Here is a 19008-nt window from a genome sequence, read left to right as displayed (position 1 = left end):
AGTGTGGGTGAGACTAAAAACATAGGTGTGTATTTTGTCATGCATAAATTTTAAACAGATGTATGTCCATTATTTTCAACTATTGTCATTATTGAGCTCTACATTTACCTAGAAAGCTAAATTTGAGATGTTAAAATTAATTATAAAATAAAATTATAAATGCAGAGTTCAGTATAATGTAATACATTGTTTGGTATTTACTGAATTAGCAATTATAAAAGTATTATGCATAGTTTACTTTAATATAATTAAACATCCGACTGTTCGAAAGTGTGTCCAGAGAAAGGAATATTATCTTCCGATGACCACCCCTTATCTCAGAAGAGCCTGGTGTACGTAAGACTTGTAAAGAAGATGGCTATGACGCCCCTCTGCGGGGAGATGAGTGCGGTGACGCGTCCGCTAGTATTTTAATAACCATAATTTAAGTTAAACACAACGTATGGTCTAGTAAATACGCATTTTAAACACATTCAACTATTGAGACTGTTCAAATACTCTTTAGATGCTCTAATAATGTTTTTTCTTGAAATATTTGTTTAAATACTTTGCGCCGACGGATTCCATTAGAAAAAATATGTTTGGAAATGTTATACAAATTTGAAAAACATTGGTATCTAGAAATTCTTTTATAACCATTGTTATTTTATTTTGCTTTAAAAATTTTCCACGGACGCTATTTTGTTAATATAGCACAATTATTTTTTCTATTTAAATTTATACTATGTGTCAAATTGGATCTCTTTAGATTAATTAGTTGTAGAAATAATACGTTTTTATAAAAACTAAAATGGAGGCTAGCGTATAAACTAGATATTTCTCTGTGTATATTTATATGCATTTTTTTGTGTTTTTCCGCCAAACATGTCACAGTTGAGTTGTCATCACTTGTTTGTTGCTCCCGGCTTGTGCAAGCGTGTCTTTAAAGTGGTCGTGCTCGCTTATGCGTTGACGGATTTCGTTAGAAAAAAGTTTGTGAAACCCTGTATATATTGTTTGTATATTTAAACTTTACAGTGCAACAAAATTAGAGATTTTGATTCTGAGTAATCATAAAAATATCGGAAAATCCACAAACAATGCGTACATTATATATATATTTAAAAGAAGACATCTTCCATAATTTTGCCACAACAGAGAAGCGTGTTAAATTTTTATTATGTTTACTTATCATTAAATTAAATTAATATTTTTAAATTCAGTACATCTGTAAGTTTAGTTACTTAGTATAGAAGTATATAAATAAGGAACTTGTATAATTTGTAGTTTTCATCTTGCCATTGTATAAAATCTACAGTAGGTTAATAAAGACAGTGAAGATGTCTGGTAACAAGGTGTCTGTTACAATGTTGGCGTGACAGTGCACTCTCGCTAATAGAATAACAGGGTCGCAATTATTTACTTACTACGGCCGAGTAATTATAATGGTGACCTGCGCTGGAACGGGGTTTTCCAAAATGCATGACAAAGTGCTGACAGCTAAAATGTCGGGTCTGAGAATCTGGGTCACTGTTGTGTCGATATCAGCGTTCCTTGGGGTTCTCCCGCTCTATACTGTGTAAATTAAAATGTTTTCTCAAATTAAATCAATCTCCAGCATTATACATCTCGACATTAAATTACAATAAATTAACATTTACTCTTCTTCTAAACCGTATCTTGTAATGTAATTAATTCGTTTTTTGAGTGCATTTTATATAAATACATATTTACGTCATTTTGTGGAGAAAGGAATCAAATTTAATTTAGGAAGCGAGTAAATAAAATCAAACTGTAAAAGAAGGAACTTCAGTGCCGATTGTAGTGAAAATATTTTGAATTTTGTCTCATAAGAATATGGGTCGACCGTTATTTGTTTTTTTTGTCGTAAATATGACATTTTAAAGATTTATTTAGTATATATCTGCACGTTTTTCAACTGTTCTTGTTAAGTGTAGACTTATTATATTTTCAATATTTAAGTGATTAATTACCAACTTTATTGAGGAGTCCTGTTCGGAATAACGACTACAAATGTTTAAAATTTAAAAAGCTATTGGGGATGTATGTTAATCATGTTTAAAATGAGACAACTCTCATAACTGTGTGACAAAAACCAAAGCCATAAAAGTGTTTGAAGTTCAACTTTGTTCTCATGAGACTAAAATCAAGATGGCCGTCGGTAAAGCCGGGATTGTGATGCGATCCGAAGTTTTGTTATGATTGAGCTTTTTTACTCTATTTGGGAGAATTTTAACTCCTTGTAAAACAGTTAAACAATTAGTGATAATATTTTGGTATAGATTTGGTTAAGGAAGGTTATTAACGTATAATAATATCTGATTGATTTAAAATTATGCATTAGAGATATAAATACAATTAGAGAAAAATACAATTTCTTTAAAGGAAGAAATTTTTATTATTGAACTAATAAGAGTTGCATAACAGTACCATTCGGCTCTCTGGAGTATTCTATTTTAAGATTCGATCTTATCTAATATTTCGTTAAACATTCGGTACGAAAACTTATTCATGGAGGCGCTCTATCCAACGAGATTTCGTTGCTGACCGACGCGCACCATAGTTCGGGAAATATTGGAACTACGTGTAGGACATAACAGCTAAAGACAGTACATTGTATCAGAAACGGATACGGAAAAAGGTCTAATGGAAACAAAACGTATTCTGAAGCACATGTTAGTATGATGGGAAATCAGTGAACAAAATTTATATTTTCAATTTACGTAATTATAAAAAATAATTATGTTATTTCAAAGAAACAATTATTCTGTGTTCTTTTTTGAAAATTAATTAACGAGTACAATGAATTAAACACCGTTTGTATCCGATTTAAAATAAGTCAGGACGACCGTTTGTAACTAACATTGGTTAAGTGACTAAACTCAAGATGGTTGAGGGGTAATACACCCCCTTTATGAGAAAGGGTGGACCTCGCAACCAAATCTAGCTTCTTATGTACGTGCATTCAGACTGGTGATTTTAGTACGTTGTTACTCTTTTGCTGCAAAATCATAAATAATGTAACTTGAAGCTCAAATAGAGTGAGAAGACTACTTGAAGTTTGTGCTTGCGTTGAACACCGCACCGACACTGTTCAGTGAAAACGCTACGGGATAATTATGAAGAGTTCGCTATCTATAGGTCACGTCAACCGCCCACAGGCGTCCAGTAGCATGAGAAAGCGATACTAAGCAGACCTGTATTGTCATCTGGCTTTCACCGTCGATACTGCAGAGTAGTCCATCAGTAGAAGTGGGAGACGCATCCGGGGTTACTATACGTCCGTCTTCGGCGTGTGAATCCGCATTGACCGTACTTCTCAGTCGGCTAAACGATATCGTCATTTGCTGAATATACCACAGTTCATCAGATCATGCTAAAGTTATTGGCACGTGTCTGTGTTTAAACGCTGTCGGAGAACATTGATTTGATGAAATATAATATCTTTTGATGAAGGTCTTTAATGATCTCCGGGCTGTAACTGGAGTGAACACGGCTCTCCCCCTGCGTGCAGTTTTCATCCATAGGTCTCATTTCATGATTTATGGTTATGTGATTAGCCACAGCTCAATCTTGATCAGGATGTTCCACATTTCATCATTAAGAACTTACGACCGTGGCCAGTGCCTGGAGCACGGCGATGGTACATTAGTCAAGGAAAATGGGCGTCAACCTTCTCTATAGTTCATATCTGTTGCTTCGCTGGAAGTCCAATACTTCTATTGGTTTTGAATACTTCCAATCTCCGTCCGGAGATTTCGTGGAGTTTTGTATACCATTAGCTGTATCAGTATCTTGTAATCGGCTCTTTTTTAAGCCAGTGCGTCTGTTCTACATGTTAACACAACAATCATAATGCATTGGAGGTTACACTCATAAAACTCATAAAATAATGTGATTGTTCGCAACTTATTAACTTTGATGAAGTGAAAGCGTTGTGCACAATTTTCGGTTTACTTAATGATCATCACCGATATGAGGAAAGTATGGAGACATCATCGTGTCACTCTTCAACTGACTTAATATTTACAAAAAAAAACATTTTGCAGGTCGTGGAACATTTCCAATTACAATTAACTGTTCTCAAAGTGGTATTGGAATATTTCGACATGAAGTACGCTTAATAGCTTTAAAAATTCCCGGACGGAAACTGAAAATGGTTGTATACACAGCTGTACTACAATTTAACAAATACAAATATATTCTAGACTGCTTCTACTTTAGGCAAGTCAGAGGAGACTTGAAATTTTCCTTAGTTGAACGAGCAAATTGTCGGTTTAATAAAATATTGTAAAATGAAATTTGAAGTTGTTGGTGAGAGAGCAACACACACAGCTAGTGCCTGCAACACGAAGCCACAATCGAATCTTCCGTCCTTGATGGCACATAGACATTAACAATGTAGTTATATGTTTAGGTTAGAAATTACACCAACAGGTTTGGGAACAGGGAACGTCAGATTGCCAGTTAAAAGCTCTTCATTCAATTAGAGGGGTTTAGTTTTCTGTTAATGGGAGATTTGATTTAGCCCATCTCCAAATTGTTACGAAATTACTTTTTAACGTGTTAGCTGTACTCTTTTTCCATTAGTTCGTTATAGCCTTTATATCATCAATGACGTTTTTATTTTTCTAATTAATTCTCGTTTATACACCAGAATTATTTATTTGTAATAAGACATGTGCAACTATACCTGATTGGCTTTTGAAATGATACTGTTTTATTTTGTTATAAGTTACAGCAAGATTTGTGGTTGTTAGTAATTCATGAGTATGATTTTTTTTGAAGTTAGGTACATTAGGTGAAACCTAGTACAAATTTAAAAAAATGTACAAACGTTAATCTACCCTGAGTATAGTCCAGTTTTGAATTTCGCCTGTTTCATTAGTTGTGTTTAGAAGTGTCTGGAAATGTCACAGAAGTTGAAGACTCCACAGTGTTGAATTCAGTAGAGTTTAAATATAAAGTTTGGAAACGCTTCAAACTCCGCTGTAGGCAACATCACTACCCGTCCACCACTGTTCTAGCGACTACTTACCCCCTGTCCGACTGCACCCTTCTCCTCAAACTCCTCAACTCCTCTCTCCAAGCACACTATCTCAAGACTTCATCTTTTTCATATTAACTTTGTTGTTTTTGGAAGGAATAAAATAATTTATTCATTATTCACTTCTTCACTTACTCTATTGCATCATGGCCAAACTGTGAGCTAAAAGCATAATTCCATGGTTGGACATGCACCATCATAGAACTCATTCTTCTCTATGTAGGAATTAATCTTCGTGCAAAATGTAAAGTATAAATATAAAATTACTCTCGAGATATTATATTGGCTTATGAGACATTCTAATTTTGTACATTACGTTAGTCTTCATAGCAGTGTTTAAACAATAACAAATCATTAAAGATGATAGGTCAGTTAGGCTGCATGTGTTAATATGCCACATGATAAAATATCAAAATTGATTACAAACTTAATCATTTTGCTATTTTCTCGTTTACATTAAACATAAAAGCACTGTAGTAAAATGTCACAAATATCCTTGTAGCTTAATCGCATATACTAAAATGCAAAATCATCTAACTCAATGAAGAACCAAAGTAGAAGTGAAGCTTCATGGAATGTTTCAAGTATTTAGGTCAGGCCGTTCTCGAGATACCGTGGGGCCGAACGGAAATGAAATTACCCAGCTCCTTAAGTGATAGGCAACAGGTTGTACAGATCCTGAAGTAGAAGCAAGTGAAAATGAATCCAAGTATGGGTACAGATATTATGGATGGAATTAGGCATGTGTTTAATCGATGCAGTTGCCGTGCGCCAGTAATACTGGATTTAGATGTAATGAAAACTTATAGCCTGAGCGAGTTTTGTGTAAAGTCGGAGTTTTTAAATTAGTGACAGTGAGCAGGCGCAGAACTACTGTAAGGATGGATAGTAAAACCGCGGGCTCTTGGGTTACGATCATTGGCCGCAACTTCAACTTGGTCTGCATCGAGTTTTGTGTGAAGTCGGAGTTTTAAAATTAGTGTGATTATTAAATATGAACTGTGAGCAGGCGCAGAACTGCTGTACGGATGGATAGTAAAACCGCGGGCTCTTGGGTTACGATCATTGGCCGCAACTTCAACTTGGTTCGCAGCGAGTTTTGTGTGAAGTCGGAGTTTTAAAATGAGTGTGATTATTAAATATGAACTGTGAGCAGGCGCAGAACTACTGTACGGATGGATAGTAAAACCGCGGGCTCTTGGGTTACGATCACTGGGCACAGCTTGAAATTGGCCCATTTACGGCCTTGCGATTCGTCACACTTTTCCGTGTAAAGAAAGAAAAGCGTGCAGGCGACCCACTCACTCCCAGCTCGCGCTACCCTGCTTTCAATTTCACTTCTCTGCTCCGAAATAGAAAACTTTTTGTGGGTGTTTGCTCTACGATGTGTGATAAAAGAGATAGGCTTACCCAAATTGATTACTACAGTTGCTAAATTAAATGAGTATTTGATCCTATATGGTTTTAATACACATATGCAACGTTTTATCTTATTTCTGAATTATATAAGTTTTGAAAGTAGTTATTTAATTGTAAATCGTAAAGTCGGTGGTTTTCTGCAGACAAAACTCGTTTTCTGTTGGAACTGAGTCATGTCCGTTATAGGTCGAAATTAGATCTGTACCGTTTTCTCATCTCCGTCCTGTTTTGTCTTTTCAGTCGTGACAGATAAGGAGATGGACGATAACGTAACAAAAGTAGGAAGTGGAGATAAACAATGTGTGCTGTTGTCACGTTTTGTGTTTTAGAGGACAGTTTGTTACCGTGAAATTGTGCTGAACTACTTTCCCGGCAGTCTGTGTTACGTGTTTTGCATGAAATCTGCTTAAAACGTATTTGCAGTTGAAGGTGGCTAAGAATTGAACTCTTGTCAACTAATATTTTTTAGTGTACTCGTATTTTTTTGAATACTTTCGTAATTGATGGCAACTTCAGTAGTCTTGCTGCCTTCTTACCTCCCTCCCTCTCCCCCAATTGTAACACATTTTGTTCCTGTTGCCGCCCGGAGTGTAAGGGTGTTGTCAAGCGAACATATGTTTTGTTTTGACGTATCAAGCGGCATGGTGTGTTTTACGATATTTTTATTTGGAAGGGAGGTTGATTATAAAATTACTTTTTACCCTTGGGAACACGGTGATGTAAAACAGGCGTACTTCCCGAGTTGCAGACAAATTCACACTCGTGGGGTTTTTTATAGCGGTTTGTTTGCGCGGTGTAAACATTGTTGCACCTAAACACGAGGTGTTGAGACGGTCGCGCTCGTACGGTTCCGGTGACGCTCGGCTATCTTCGGGACGGGTCGGATCCGCCTCAGCCCAGCCAGCCAGCGTCGCCGCCGCCAATGATAGTCTGTGTGTGTCTGTGTAGGCGCGCGCAGCAGCTGGTCCTTCTGTGTGGTGACGTGCGTGCGTGTGTCGACGACATTGTATGTTTGTTACTGAACTTTATCACTAGTTTATAAACCAGTGTTGGGAACTTGTAGGATTTAGCAAACCATGTCTATCGTTAGACGGATTTAAATCTTGGGGGAGTCGGAAGTTTGTTTGCTTTATTTATTATTAATTTTGTTTACTTTATTCGTTATGGGTTGATTTCTTTACCCAGTAAATTACTTTAAGTGTCACAATACTGTTTACCACAGAAGTTTTTTGATTTATAAAGTTTTCTTTTTCTTTAGAAGTCTAAGATTGTACCAATACATTTTAGTTATAGGGGTAGTTTATTACGTAAACACGGATACTAGGTGGATAAAAGTTGAATTGTGATTTATTCGTTTAGAATATTAATAGCATTACAGAAAAGGCGAAGTGAAAACTGTTGTTGAATTGTTCTTTAAAACGCTTAGACAATAAAAATGCTATTAATCTCCATCTATGAGAGGCATTTTAAGCGGGAATTATTTAAATTATCACTATTTGTTGTGTTAAGATGAAAGTTCAGAACACAAATTAGGCAAAAAAATGTTTCTTATAAAATTATTGTGGATTTAATTGAATGTTTTTAGTTAAACATGAGATAAAAAAGATCAGAATTTAAACAGTTTTAAAGATCAAAATTTCTTTTTGGCAGTGCATATCTACGAGTATTGTTGCCAATATTAATTGAAAACTTAGAAATATTTGAAATAATCTGTTCAACCAAGTACCTGTTCCGCGCCTTTATAATTACATTCTATCTATTTAAATGGCCAATAGGGGTTGAGATCAGTTTTAGTGGACGCGTTACCATGTATCTAATTGAAGAACAACGCTATTGTTACTGAGGTTAGAGAGTGAAGGTAATGTACAGCGCCGGTATGTACAACATTAGATAGAAATAGAAAGAGAAGTCGCCAGTGTTTATGAGTGTCAATTAGTGTGAGTGCCAGATGAGATGGGTTGCGGCGCGGCGGCGGCGGCGGTGAGATGTTTGTAGACGGTATCTGTTGTAGTGCCATACTGTGCTCTCTCTGGAGCCTCTTAGCCGAGTTGTCAGTTGATCTTGTCACCAGGGCTGCCAACTGTTCGTTATCGCGCGCCCCGCCGATTATTGTAAATGGACGTAGAGAAACAAATCAGGGTCCACTTAAACGGCTATAAATAATGCTCGTGCTTGTGACCACATGTCGTATAGAGATGGCTACGTGAAACCACGATTCACAATTTATTTCGATTTAATTATAACTTTTAGCGTGAGAAATTTAATTGAGAAACGAGATTTAGCCTACTATTTCTGTGACTGCTAAGCGCATAAAACTCGCGAGAACAGGTGTCGTGTATTTAGGAACGAAATACGGCTGAAGGGTCTCTAGTAAACAGTAGTTTTCGTTGTGTTCTGTTCTACTTTTTCCCTCACTCTGCTCGTTCCCAAACTACTGTAGATCTGCGCAAAGAAAGCGGTACAGTAGGTCGATAAAAATGCTTTACTACTCGGGGTAGTTTTTGAACTTGTTATCTTCTCAGACTTAAACGTCCTACGCTTTAGACCGTACAGTCACCAGCTCTTCCAGCATGAAACATGAGTATCTGCATGACATTCTAAACGCGCTATCAAATACGTGAAGAACTTCAGTTAGGTTACAAATAGTGAACTAATCACTACGATCTGTTTGTGTAACGATGTTTGTGTAGGTGGATATGCATTGTGAGATAAATAGCAATTGTGCACGCCAACACCACCCACAAGTGAAATACACTCATTAATTAAACCGTCAGGCAAGGTTTAGTTACAGTGATTTCGCTGCGTCCTCGTTTACCTCATTGCTACTGACTTATTCATATAATGTGTTCGCGTGGGGTGAATATGATCAGGGGTTATGGTGTGGAAGCATCACTCAAGCCGGGGAGGTATAGATTAGCGTTCTGGTTGCCGTGGTTGCGCCGGTTTCACCTCTTTACAGAAAGTGGCGATAGAATATTCAATTCTCAAGGTTATTACAGTTTAATTAACTATCATAGTTCTCCTCAGAACATAAAAATCACACAATTGTTATAATTTAACCTTAAAGTCTTCTTAACTCGTTGACTGCGTTAACGTCTTATGGCGAAGAGGCTTAGTTCTACGTCCAGTTTTAGTATAGGCTGCCAGCAGTAAGGATGTTCCTGTCAAGATCTATAGTATTCAGACTCTAATAGAAACCATTCTTAAAATCCTCTCTATAATGACTGGACTTATCTTTATTCCGGAATAATTATAGATAACAAAAAATACTTTGCTAAAACAATAACTTGTTTGCAGGAATACGTTTCGTTATTTTCATTGTGACAGTTCCTCTAAGAAAAATTAACTAAAGCCAGAAAAGTGAAGTCAGCATCTTTCAGTTTAGGCCTATCGTATTCTCTGTGCTCCTCAAGCAGTATAATTTAAATGAACTAGGTTATTGCATAAGGAAAAGTTCATATTTACTCGTAATTTGAATGGATGGATCTCTTTAGGTGTAATTACGACAGAACGGCGTAGTTTACTCCATTACTCCGCCGTTAAAACGCTAAGAATTAGCTGCACCCCTTTTAGCGTTCTTAGCGTAAAATATGAAGACTCGGGCTTTGTGAACGTAACGACTTTACTCGGAACTGTAAAAGAGTCGTTCTTTCAAAGTAAACCCTATAAAATACACTTTCCCTTTCGTATTACCCGTGAAGTTGCCTGTTAGGTTGTATTTGTAAAGTGCTTAATTCGTCATTGTATTATTTTATGTATGCGTATTTCAAGTTTTTTTGTGGTAATTGTAAATATTCGGTGAAGAAATACTTTTTCTTTGATTTTACAATATTACAGTCTACAGACTTAATCTATGAATTTTATCGTAATGTAGTTTCTAACTCTACAATTCATATTTATAATTAAGAGTTGTGTTGTTAAAGACGTTCATTTATTCGATTACTACGTTAACGTTTAGTTACGCTGAAATGTAATGAATTTTACTCGCAAGCCTCCTGTTACAATCACTTACGTTGGATGTTGTACAAAGTTTCTGGTTACAGATCTTCAAAATATCTTTTCTTGATATAAATAATAATTTAATAAAGATTTTATCTTTCCATAATTTCTAAGCAGAATTTAGAAATCTTTTCCCAGGTACAAAAAGATGAAAATAAGATTATGTAAATTTGTAGTATGTATATTATAATGGATAACAATTGAGGGTAATGTGTTTTATTTATACAAAATCTAATATCCTTGAATCAAGTTTATTAAAAATATGTCATAGTCTTAAATTTCATATAGTAAAAACTGTAATTTACTTAAGTGATTTATCATTAAAGCACATGCTACTCTAAAACGCTATACTTCATGTACACACTGTAACCTTTCTTGGCCTGAGCAGTTTTTATGTGGTCTTGTTTACAATATTGTCTAAAATTACTTAAAACGCCTACAGTTTGTAGTGTAAAAAAATAAAAAAGCGTGTATTTTTCTTTAAGAAAGTTATTATCAAGAACTTAGACTAAAAAAAACTAAAAAAGAACAAAAAGCTGATTGTACCCACTTAAATAATCTAACCGCCTTAATTGGTACATTAATAATGCAGTTATCAATACTACGAGTTCACTTTTGTTTAGTTGTGTTTCAATTTTATACTGTTAAGTCATTCATTATAGTCGTTGCGTGTATTAGCCTGTTAACTAGCAGCTACATCAGGATCACGAATGTATTCAAAATGTCATAATAAGTCAGACTGAGTACCATACATCAGATAAACTCGAGCTTCGTTTGCCCCCATTAAAGAAGATCATTATTTCTGTAAACTTAAAACATTTCATATAGACGTCGCTGTAAAGAATCCAAGCTTTGTAGTTTCACTGCAGGACCTCTCTTAATTTTCCTGTTAATTTAAAATGATGTAACAGAGACAACAATTACAATGTCTATATCACATTTCTGTGTAGGCAACAACTAGTTGAAAACGATTCAACAAAGGAAGATAACCTCTAATTAGCAAACACGTGAATATAATATATTCCTTTATACAAAAACACTGGCAGCAAGCCTCACAGTGACGTAAAGGAAAAGTACAGATAACACAAACATATTTAACCTGAATAAGTGCGACAATTAACAGTTATTAGGGTCGTTGACACGATTGAGCCATTATCCGGTCGTCACCTTTGTTAACGTAACTTGAACGTTGATAACGTTAAATTTGTCAGTGATATCGGTGACTAGGGAGGTTACCGTAGGCGTAGTTATGGGGTGTTGAGATCGTGCACGTGGCGAGGCATGATCAGATATACTATAGACATGGTTTTGGAGTGCACTGCTCTCGATCTCGCCGAAGCATGATCAGAGAAAGGCTACTTTAGGGGTGGAAGTGGGATGCAGTAATCCTGCTCGCGGCGAGAAATGATCAGAGAGATGCTACTGTAGGGGTGGAAGTGGGATGCAGTAATCCTGCTCGCGGCTAGGAATGATCAGAGGGAGGCTACTGTAGGGGTGGAAGTGGGATGCATTAATCCTGCTCGCGGATAGGAATGATCAGAGGGAGGATACTGTAGGGGTGGAAGTGGGATGCAGTAATCCTGCTTGCGGTGAGGCATGATCAGAAGAAGGCTATTGTAGGGGTGGAAGTGGGATGCAGTAATTCTGCTCGCGGCTAGGAATGGTCAGAGAGAGGTTCGGTACTGTAGGCGTGGTTGTGGAGTGCAGTGCTCTTGCTCGCGGCGAGGCATGATCAGATCAATGCGGGAGTCATTGAGGCTATAAATAGCTAAATATCAGCACTAGAGTGTCTCGGCCAACTATGTACACCTACTTGGCCCGGCGAGATCTCTGTACGCGCACATACCACTCGCTAGAGTTGGCCCTGGCCTCGACTACGCGGGATACCTCTGAGAATCTAGATTAAAATACATTAATCTGTAATGCGTTCTCTGGATAAATACACAGGAACGCATAACCGTAGAACATCGGTGCAATACATTTCAATGCACTAGTATAAAATGAAGATGTAATACATTTTTAGAACATTATAGTTGTATAAAGTCGAATAAAATAGCATTGATATATAAACTTGGGGGTTTTTTAATTAGGTTGTAAGCTAAACTAAAGAGTATTTTAAAATAATTGGTTTTTCTCGCGCGTACAAAACAATTCTCAGAGTACAGGTCTCTCTAGAATCCCTTTTTTGCTTTTCTAACTCTTAATATTTCCAAACGCCCTGATGCTATAACCCGTCTAATGGTAGACATGGTTGAAGTTGTGACCAGTGAATAAACTGCGGGAGTAATGATGGTGTGCACCCACGCCTAGTTGCTCCGGTGTGCCGAAGAGATGCTGACGGCCGCCCGGGCCTCGCACACCCCCGGCCCCCAGGAAGGTATCGACCACTTGTTCCTTCTCCCAGAACGTGTCCTGACCATGGATTCCGCATCCCTTCACCGGGACCTCGCCGGCCTGGACTTCAGCGTCCACTTGCTGCAGGACGGCCCCAGAGGAAACGTCTGGCTATGTAAGATGAAACAAATATTAGTATCCTTAGTACGTTATAGTTTTTCAGAAGATGGTATCCTCTATGCAGGCTGTGAAAACGGCCGTAAAAAGTAAAGGATTTCATGGGTAGTTTAAAATTACTTCTATAAAATACTAGAACCTTCGTAGCTGATTCTTATTCTGAATGGGGTTTTTCAACTAAAAATCTTGCATCCAGTTTTAAATTGTATATTTAGCCCAATTCAACATTAATTTATTGCTACAATGATAAATCTGTTTGAAATCTTGGTTGTTTTAGAGATTAAAGCGTTTAGTTCATGTAAACAACTAGTTTTGCCGGTTAAAGTATTGTCAGGTGCGATATCGATTTGGTCCAGCAATTAATGATTGTGTTATGTATGCCCTGAAACAGTATTGTGGTAAGCTGTTAAGTCCTCAGTATTGTAATAGGTAGTGTAAATGCATAAACACTGAAGCTTTATCGTATCGTATTAATCATTTGAGGACTAAATGACATCACGTCAGCTAAGGTTATATGAGAGGTGTCAGGTGAAGTTGGTGAACTCTGTTAGAGTAATGGTCGGAAGTGTCGGGCCGAGAATAGGATATCTGCGATCAATCCCGCGATAAATGAGGGCGTTGGCTACATCACTACCACAGGTTCGTACCTCGTGCAGCGATTGCGTTTCATTAATTGTCCTGGCCACATTCAATTCGTGTTGCCGATTTTAGATGAAACTTTACTGCAGGAATTAATAGGCTAAAAGCGACCGATTTAGAGTTAACTCGCAGAGTTATTAGTGCATATGTTTTGTTCCGAGCTCAGATAAGAATGGAAACATTTAAAGGCGGCTTAAGTTTTCCCCATAAGAACAACGTTAAACGTCATGCACTTAACGCCCTTTTTTATCGTAGCACTATAGGAGAATTGTTTAAAGATATAATTAATGACGCTTTTTAGCTTAAGTTGTAAGTTTATGCTTTGTTAATATTTAAAGTATGAAATGCAAACACTAATTAAACATTTCATTCTGGATGACGTATGGAAAATATCGAAAAGAACAAAAAAGCATTGGATGCGTATTAACTGCATTTTTTAAATGAGACATCTTCCATAAATTCTACGACAAATAAAACGACGAAAATTAAGCCGTAATAGTGCGTGAGGTTTAACATAGTTCTTACAGGACTAAAATTAAGATGGCTGCCAGTACAGCAAAAAAAAACAAAAAAAAAACAAAAACAAATAATTTGTTTTTGGAGCTATTGTTGCTCCCATGTTGTGATTCAAGGAATAGTATCGCTCTAGAAGACGGACTCGACGCAGTCTAGTGTGCTGCAGATATTTATGATTAGCCCTATTGGAAGAACGATCACTTTCAATCGAAAAGACGAGTGATAACATTACATAAATTTGTTTTGTCAGCGGCCATACGAGAAATTGAATACAAAGTAATCAATGTGAACGTCGTATTTAGCTCCGATTCACCTTTCTCTTACGTGCAGCATCTGTAATCTGATATTGTTGCCGACTTGATTCTTGAAACCTGGAATCATGTTCGTCTGAAGGTATCCACAATTAGTCGGTGACGAAGAACGTAGACGCTTAAGACGAACCACCCGCATCGTTTCGACATCAGAGACACCCAGATTACAAAGAGTAGTGAAATCTAGGTGAAGAGGTATTCCCATTGTCTCATCATCAATCATCAATTGTGCACCTGATAAGACAATGACATTTAGCTAAATTCAACATTCACATCCAGTCAACCATTTTCACCATAGTTGCTTTACAAAGTAATCAGTTTGTTTACATGCACTAGTTTCGATGGATTTGGGCAAGTAAAGTCGTAATAATACTACAGTGATTAGAGGTTACAGCAAATTTTACCCGACGTGATATCAGAACTTTGCCTAGTATTCTCTTAGCTTGATTACATATCTTCCTTAAAATGACGTTTCTTTTTAAAACTAATTTACATAAGGCTTTTGAATTTGAAACAAACTACACTTTAGTGTATTATAATTACATTTTATGAATATAACGAGAAAAGTAAATGCGCTTTGAATCGTATTATTGTATGTGGTATTATTATGACGTAGATTCATACTAATAATGATTGTTTTCAATTCGATTAATAACTATCCAAATTTGATATTTGGGTTGGTGGCTGTGGGGAGAAGGGGTTAGAGATAAATAATTATTAGTCATATAGAAAAATCACATTTTTTTAGTATAGTAACATAAGCTTTTGATTTGATGTAGACCTGTGTCTGAATTTATATAGTAACATACATCTGCTTATAATTGGGTTATTATTAAATTTGGGATCCTCATATTATATTTTACAGTTTTAAACATTATATTCAAGTACAACATGTGTTAAAAGTGTAATTTGTGTACGTCATTGAAAAGTGGAAGAATGTTAGTAATTTCTGAGGTGTTGGTACGTATAAGTTTCTACAAACTAACGCGGTAGGCTATAGTTTTTTATTAGAAAATGTAATAAAGAAATACTCATGTATGCAGAGTTAACAGTTGAGGAGAACGTTGAGAGAGAGAAAGTAGACAACCACTAGTAGACGGAATTGCGAGCATGTCACAAAGGAATTAACCGCCATAACTCGCCAAACGCTTCTGTATGGAACTTTGTTAACTGTTGGTTACGGACGTTCGCGTTTCTCAGTTGGCTAATAATAGCTGAGGAGAAGTTTACGTTTTGAATACTGTTTAATGGACAAGTTTTGTGATAAGTGAAGTGCTTCCCTAAGCTTCTTTGTTTTTTTCGTTTTCAATGGAAGTTATCGATTCCACGTAGTGTTAAAAGGTGTAGTAGCCAGTAAAAAACCTTTTAATCTTGTCCCTGCTGGGTTACTCGGTGTGGAAATGTTAGTTTCCACATTTCACAAGAAGATGACGAATGCCGGCGAGATAGATCACGCACTGCTCTAATCAGGATGGAATGGAATTTCGTCATAGAGGCTGGCTGTTCCGGGTGGTTAGATATGAAGCAATTCGGTATAACAAATCAGTTAACTGGCGTTCTGCGCAATCTGGCCGTCAAACCGAGGCTAGGCGAACACATCTACTGTGAAGGCAACGCACGATATACCCGACAGACGCTTGAGAAACCCCTGTAGCTTGAATACGGACTAATGTACAGTAACTTTGTATTTCTCAACCAGGTGTAATGCGTCAAACCGAGGCTAGGCGAACACATCTACTGTGAAGGCAACGCACGATATACCCGACAGACGCTTGAGAAACCCCTGTAGCTTGAATACGGACTAATGTACAGTAACTTTGTATTTCTCAACCAGGTGTAATGCGCAAACCGAGGCTAGGCGAACACATCTACTGTGAAGGCAACGCACGATATACCCGACAGACGCTTGAGAAACCCCTGTAGCTTGAATACGGACTAATGTACAGTAACTTTGTATTTCTCAACCAGGTGTAATGCGTCAAACCGAGGCTAGGCGAACACATCTACTGTGAAGGCAACGCACGATATACCCGACAGACGCTTGAGAAACCCCTGTAGCTTGAATACGGACTAATGTACAGTAACTTTGTATTTCTCAACCAGGTGTAATGCGCCAAACCGAGGCTAGGCGAACACATCTACTGTGAAGGCAACGCACGATATACCCGACAGACGCTTGAGAAACCCCTGTAGCTTGAATACGGACTAATGTACAGTAACTTTGTATTTCTCAACCAGGTGTAATGCGCCAAACCGAGGCTAGGCGAACACATCTACTGTGAAGGCAACGCACGATATACCCGACAGACGCTTGAGAAACCCCTGTAGCTTGAATACGGACTAATGTACAGTAACTTTGTATTTCTCAACCAGGTGTAATGCGCCAAAGCGGGCTTTGCTGAGGTTGCTTATGAAATTTAAAGTCTATATAGCTCATTTCATTCTTGAGATGTCTTGCAGACAGGCGCAAAGACATATAGAATACATAATCATTAAGAATATACATCTTTACATCTCCCCAGCAGGTAGATAAATTATGCCAGTCTACTGAATTATAGGTTTCAATGGTTCTTAGCCAAATATTATGGGTGGATATGAACCATCATTTACCTCGATAGGCTATATATGCCTGTTCATTGACTGATATCGTGTGGACAGACTGATATACATAAGTGACATCTTCCTAGCCCTTTGTATGATAGGCTTCGCTTACGCTCAGCCAATGGATGCAGCAATAATGAAATACATACTTTTCGTCGTAAAAAGGCTACGTCTCATGATGAAGAAACTAAATTTACACAGAATGAATTTGAGATGAAGTCCATTACAACTAGGAATACATTTTTGAACGAATAGTGCAATGCAATTGTCTAAACAATACTTCTTTTATAAATTTGCATAAACTGTATCAATCCAAATTTATATCCAATAGACTTATTGATGCTAGGTGTACAGAGAATTGAGGTTATTTAAACAAATTAGTTAGTGGATGTGAAAGCTGTGCATGGTAAGCCGAGATGTTTTGTCGAGAACAAGAGTAGGATGTAGGATGTGAGGTGAAGTGTAAGGTGACACATGTAGTATGCGCCCACATCTGGTCTGCCTTCCCTTGAATGTCCGTGAGCATATCATTTCACCTTCATGTGGCTTCACTAAGCGCGGTCTGTAAAATTATTGTTTTACTTGTTGTTTTGTATACCGTAGCGAAGACAGTAAAGGATCACACAGACAAAGCACAATGACAGATAATAGTGTCGGCTATCTTATCGCGGTGCAGCTCAAGGGCGACGAATGGTTACGCTGGTACACGACCTTCCTCATTGTTCATTGTCTTGGATGACCTTCAGCAGTACCCTAACCCTTTTACGTAGAGTTTGTATACAAAAACAGCCTATTGCAGTTGTCCTCATAACTTCACTAAACATGACTCTCCGAGCCCAAAGCCACCCTCTGTTCAAAAAAGCTTAAACAAGTTGGCACATTAAATGACATTATAAATATTTCGGGTAAGATTATTGGCCAGCTGGGTACAAAATTTCATTTCAACATGGGGGGAGGGGATGTTTAAACTTAAAATAATTCACAACTCCGTTATTTATGAATCTAGGAAAAAACAGAAAGTGTTCTGCAATGCTTATAACATTTCAAGAACATTCTTTAATTAACATTCATTGGTATCTCGAACGGTTTTTAAGATATCGATTGCTTGTAAATTCCTCAAGTATTTATCTCAAAAAACTGGTGATAGGAAAGCTGAAACAAGGCCAGAAAAATGTATTTTATAAATATATCCTTAAATGCTATAAAATAAGTTCTGTGGTCAGCTTGATATTCTTTCCAATATTGGAACTGCTCAAACAGTTTTAGAGATATTGAGTATTCCCAAGTAAATTTCATGAGAAAAACATTTTTAGAACAATTGTAACTTTAATTTGCGGACACGGTTCGACATGAACATTTAAATACAATAATGCAGTTCTACCGCTTCATAGTCGACACGTCTACATTTACGTCACATTGGATTTCACTATCGAATGCAGACATATCAAGCTATTTAGTTATAATACTTAGTCAGTCCTGTAATATGTAGTTTTGATATTAAGTGTATGATACAATACTTTAATTCAAACGATTAGAACAATTTCAATTTGCTTTTAATGTTTACATTCGCAATGAATGTACAAATTCCTCGATATAAATGAAACATCGTAAAAAAAGTTGTATATTATGTTTTCCCTCACTGTACATTGATGAGATACAACGATACATGGAATGATCGTATAATGTACCACTCGCTGCAGGCCGCTTAATTGCTTTCTCGTGTATTGGTTTCCTTTCGAAACAAGTGTCGTCACTCTTATCGCCGAGTTGTCCATTACAATCACTACTACATATTACAAGCGCGGGAGGCTGCCGCTCACCACTAGTCCCAGGGTCAATGGGTCAGTCAATTGACCATTTAAATTGTGCTCGCCGTTTAGCGATGACAGGATCTGGTTGCAGAACTCGACACTTGAGTAGCGTGTGCTTGTGCGAGACCTCTATTGTGATGAAATGTTGACCGCA

General features: G+C 37.1%; 1 long non-coding RNA gene across 1 annotated transcript; it reads left to right on the top strand.

Annotated features, from left to right (window-relative positions):
* Positions 1 to 624: 624 nt before the first annotated feature.
* On the top strand, positions 625 to 14170 carry LOC124360166. Its single transcript, XR_006922216.1, has 2 exons — positions 625 to 7472; positions 12723 to 14170. It is a non-coding gene; the product is annotated as an uncharacterized LOC124360166 (long non-coding RNA).
* The last annotated feature ends 4838 nt before the right edge of the window (positions 14171 to 19008 follow it).

The sequence above is a fragment of the Homalodisca vitripennis genome, chromosome 4, assembly GCF_021130785.1.
Source record: "Homalodisca vitripennis isolate AUS2020 chromosome 4, UT_GWSS_2.1, whole genome shotgun sequence".
Classification (NCBI taxonomy): domain Eukaryota; kingdom Metazoa; phylum Arthropoda; class Insecta; order Hemiptera; family Cicadellidae; genus Homalodisca; species Homalodisca vitripennis.
The sequence above is the reverse complement of the archived record's forward strand: the minus strand, read 5'-3'. Positions and strand labels throughout refer to the sequence as shown.